This window comes from Nematolebias whitei, chromosome 16 (assembly GCF_014905685.2).
Source record: "Nematolebias whitei isolate Nwh7 chromosome 16, NemWhi1, whole genome shotgun sequence".
Taxonomy (NCBI): domain Eukaryota; kingdom Metazoa; phylum Chordata; class Actinopteri; order Cyprinodontiformes; family Rivulidae; genus Nematolebias; species Nematolebias whitei.
In genome coordinates, this window is record NC_056513.1 from 29,846,980 (window position 1) to 29,852,161 (window position 5,182).

Genomic DNA, 5,182 nt, shown 5'->3' on the forward strand with positions numbered 1-5,182 from the left:
CTCCACATCATTGCATTCAGTTTTTATTCACAATTTGTTTAGTGTCCCAAATTTTTTGGAATCCGGTTTGTAAATTAAGTGCTTTTATACTTTTAGAAAGCTTGAAAAATTACAGATCAAGACCAAGTTTAAAGATTATAAAATAGTTTGGCACTTTAAAAACAAAATATAAACTGTAAAATATATATAAGTGTACAAGATGTTTGCATATTAACGTAATGATGGCAAACAGTTGTTAATAAATGGTCACCTACATGTAATTGTGGTCAGTTAAACAAACATCTCTGTGATAGTCACAAAAATTAAACTTTACCTTATTTTGGGTGAAAAACAAAAGAATGTACCTTAACAAAGCTCATGCGGATGGTGCACATCTTGGTGAGCTCATAAACAGCCTCAAAGCCATGGTTGACTGATTGTGCCAGCAACTCGGCAAACTCCTGGTTGTTGAAAATCTTCAGGCTACATTTGCTGGGAATCTTACAGACAGTTGTGGGATGGAAGCCGTGGTGGTAGTTACAGTTACGGCTCTGGACGAAGATGCTGCTGTCGCTCAGACACTCTGCATACACCTCCCCTCCAACGTAATACAAGTGGACACCTAAGAAACAACAGAAAAATAACTAGAGAAATTGCATTTCCTGTGAAAATGCAGTGTGAATGCTTACTGCTGAAGAACTTAATGAAAAACAGCTGACATTAGCTAAAAACATGCTGAAATGTAGCTGAAATGGAAGAACAAGCCTAAGGTAGCAGAAGAAAGAAGGAAGAATACATATTTGTTGAAGTAGGGTAAAAAAAAAAAAAGCAGAAATGAGCACAAAAATGAGTTAATTAGCTAAAAAAATAAAGCTGAAATTAGCAACAACAGAAAAAGAAAAGATAAGCTGAAAAGTAGCTGAGAAGTCAGAAAGAAGCTTAAATGACCGGAAGGAAGTGGAGAGAGCACAATTGTGCCTAATTAGCCTTAAAGAAGCAGAAATTAGCACAAACAAATGTGGAAATTATCAGAAAAAAGTAGAAACTGGGAAAAAACAAAACAGCTGAATAGTAGCTAAAATGGCAGAAAGAAGTTTAAATTACCAGAAGCAAGTGGAGAGAGCACATTTTTGCAAAATTGGACAGCAAAAAGTGGAAATGAGTGTAAAAAATGTGGAGTTAGCTGAAAAAGCTAAATTTAGCATAAAACAGCTGCTTTATGTAGCTGTTCTAGAATTGCGCCGCTCAAGGTGGCTGCATGTTGGAGCAGCTCTGTTACTTTCATTCTGAGATTTTGCTTTTGGAAACTTTAATTCCTCTTTTTCTGGATGTAAATCACATGTTTTTTGGATGATTGTTTCCTCTGGTATCAGATGCTGTGCAGCTGGAAGGATCTTTACTGAACTTTTTTAGTTTTGGACATTTGTTATGATGCGTAACCATGGCAACAAGACAGTTTTCTACAACCAACAGCAGCTGATTAACATCTCAAAAGCTCAAATAATATCTCAACTATAGCCCCAAATCTCAAATGAGTTGAAAGGAGTTGTGGACACATTCTCATCCACCTGCCAGCTGTGCTCGAGTGCCTGACCACTGAGATCTGGAACTAGGAGGAAACACGGCTCATGACAGTGGAAGGACAGGATCGTCCCTCAGCACCTACAGTTGGCTGTCCGCAGCGACGAGGAGCTCGGCAGACTGCTGGGAGGAGTGGCCATCGCTCAAGGAGGAGTTCTGCCCGGCATTCAGACAGTCCTACAGCCCGCGGGAACCGAGAGGCCAGCCGAGTCTGGGTGGACGGATCAGACGGCATCTGCAGCCAGTTTTTTAGGATCCACTGTGGGATGGACCTTTACAAGAGATCCTTCCTGCCTACAGTTATCAGTAACTATAATATCTCTTAATGAAATGAGGATAACGAGTTACAACAACAAAATAATTTCCCTTTGGGATTAATAAAGTAGTATTGAATTCAATTGAAATAGCTGAAACTTACAGAAATAAGCTGAAAGGAGCAAAACAAGCTAAAATTAGCAGAAGCACAAAAAATGTAGTTAGCAGAAAGAAGCTGAGATAAGCAAAAAACAGCTGAAAAAACAGCTGAAAGTAGCTTAAAAAAGTTTAAATTTGCACAAGGAAGCTGAAAGACGCTGAACCAGAACAAAATGTGAAAGGAGCAGTAAAAAGTTGTAAACAGATCTTCAAGATATCCTGATGCATGCTCAACCTTCAAGATCTTGAAGGATGTAAACTGAGCTCAATTCATTTTCTATGAGAAAAAAGTGGCAGAAAAGGCCAAATATTTCAAAAAGCTAAAGTTGCACCAATACCAAAAGTCATAGCAGGATTGTCCTGAAAGAGCTGAATGTTTTGATAGATGATTTGTACACATGCACAATAGCACAAAAATTGTGGCATGAGATAGATGTAAAAAAAAAAAGTACGTAATAGAGATAGTAACTATAAGAATAAACAGGATCACAATAGTGTGAATGCTTAATGAGCATACACACAATAATACTCAGCTTTGGTTGTATTACAAATACTTTCAAAGTATGTGTTTGGTAAACCTAAAATCAATGCCAACAATTGATTAGTTATTGTTTTGTTCCAGACTGGATCCCAGTCCTCACAGAGAAGATTAATTGATTTAGTCTCTTTACTGATGATGGGTAAATTGCTGATATTGACAAGTTTGTCTCGGTGTTTCACCTTTGCCGATGTGCCGCCGGGTGTTCTCAATCGTAGAGTTGCGGTTGACGTTGGAAAGCAGGCCGAGGCAGAATCGGCTACAGTTGTTGGAGGGATCTGTGAAGCCATCAACAAGCACGCTGGTGGAGGAAGCCTGAAACGCCTCCCCGACACGATTGTTGAGCTCGTAGTAAACAATAGAGCACCAGTGCTTCGGCTCCTTGTAAGCCACGGCCTGCACATCTGCACAGGAAACGCATTAACAGGTCAAAGGTGCGAGCCGAGCACACAAAACAAGCCGAAATAAAAGTCAGGATTCTTCTGTGCTGCCAAGAGTTACTAATGCAAGGTCATTTCTACATTTTGCTTATCTATACAATTAACTCCTTTATACACTCCATAATCCATAAAAATATGGATTCAAGTCCCAAAGCTTTCGTTTTATTTTAGTTTAAGATTGAATAAAATCCATGTGGATGCATATTAACCACAGTTTGATGCCTGTCTGCAAGCCTTTATTATTTTAATCCAGTCCAAGTCCAGCCTCAGCCCGTGGAGGGAAGAATAAATCATGTTTATCTAAGCACATGCCTCTCCCAAACTTCCTGTGGAGCATGGCACTGGCTGGCAGGTGTGTTTTGTCTGTCCCCTTCCCAGAGCTGTTCCACAATAGAAATCTGCTCCACATTACAGGATGCAGCTTGTGTGAGAGAAAAAAAAACATCCCCCCAACTACCACTTCAAGCTAAGGAAACTTTCAACAGCTCTTCCCGCAACTGCTACGTTCAGACGAGGGCAGACTCCATGAGCTTTAAAGTGCATAATCATATGAAAGAAAACACAAAACAACTTCTTGGGTACAGATGGAAGTTTAGATAAAAGCTTAACTTTTATCCTTGTGTGTGTCCAGACTAATTTAAATGCATATAACTCAAAAGTATAACCACAGTGTTGAAGAATTTTTAGACATGTTTATTAATTTCAATTTTTGCTGTTTGTGTTTTACTTGTGTTGCACACACAATAAGTTATATAAAACTATGAATTAACTGCAAACAACCAAACTGTTTACACAGATTATGTAAATGAGTGACTTCTATCAGGAGAGTGTAGTTAAAGACTTAGAATCGTAATTACAAAATATTAAACAAAGACAAATTATTTATTGGGGACTGCCTGAAGATGGCCACCAAAGCTAATTTCAAATGGCTATAACATAGCTGTTTTTAGAGCTATTCAGCTGAAGTTTGGTGTATTGGGAGCTGAGAACAATCCCTAACAGAATGATTGCATTGCAAAAATCCAAGATGGCCACCTGAGCTAAAATGTAAGAATATGGTACTATAAATCAGCCATTTTCAGAGGTATAAAGCTGAAATTTGGTGTGGCGGTAGCTGAGAGCAAAGTCCAATAAATACTGAATTCAAATAAAAAATCCAAGATGGCCACCAAAGCTACATTTAAATGGCTTTAACTCAGCCATTTTTATACATGTAGTGCTGAAATTTGGTGAGGTTATAGCTGAGAACGTTCCCCATTACATACCGAATACTAATTAAATTCCAAGATGGCCACCATAGCTTAAAAGAAAAAAATGACTATAACTTGTTGAATTTTTGCCGTGTTGAGCTGAAATTTGGTGTGTTGGTAGCTGATAGTGAACCCCAACACAGCACTGTCAAATCAAAAATTTGAAATGTTTGGCCCCATCAAAGTTTGTACAGGAACTTTCTAGTTTTTTTATATTGCTCTGACACAGTGATACTGGAATCATATAGCCCTTGTCTTGATGTGCTCAGGCTCTCCTGTCTCTTTAGATGTCATCCAAAGATAAAGCTTTATTGTAAATTAGCAGACCGATGTTTAATCTGTTAAATATTAAATGTTAATCTATGTAAGGCTCTTACTAATGTTTTTTTTTATAGAAGTGGACTAATATGTTGGGGTTTTTTTTTATTATTCATTTTTTCTTCCATCAGTTTAGTTCATCTTTGCTTTCTACTTCCTATGGGTGCGCACATCTTATTACCGTAATTTCCGCTCTATAAGCCACTACCTTTTTCACATGCTTTGAACTCCGCAGCTTATAAAATGCTGCGGCTAATTTATGTTTTTTTTTTTTTTTTTTTTGAGAGCTTATGAGCTTCCTGCTGCCAAAAACATTTAGCATTGTCACACCCGGGTGCTCACATAGCTGCCCAACACACATCTCTCATGGATGATGGGTCCTCGTGACTCAATGAAAATACAATAGTTCCTCAATACTTCACGGTTTGACTTTCGTGGACTCGCTCTATCGCGGTTTTTCAAAATAAGATTGGACATGACACACAATTGGCTGATTGATGGATGAGCTGCACGATCTGCATGGAATTTTTATTTAAAATAAATTATTTTTAATTATTTAGCACCTGTTGCACCTTTGAGCAACCCAGAGCTGCAGAAAAAGCTTCATCCTGCACCTTTGTGCAGCCCATAGTGCAAGATAAGCTTACAGCTGCAGCTGATCA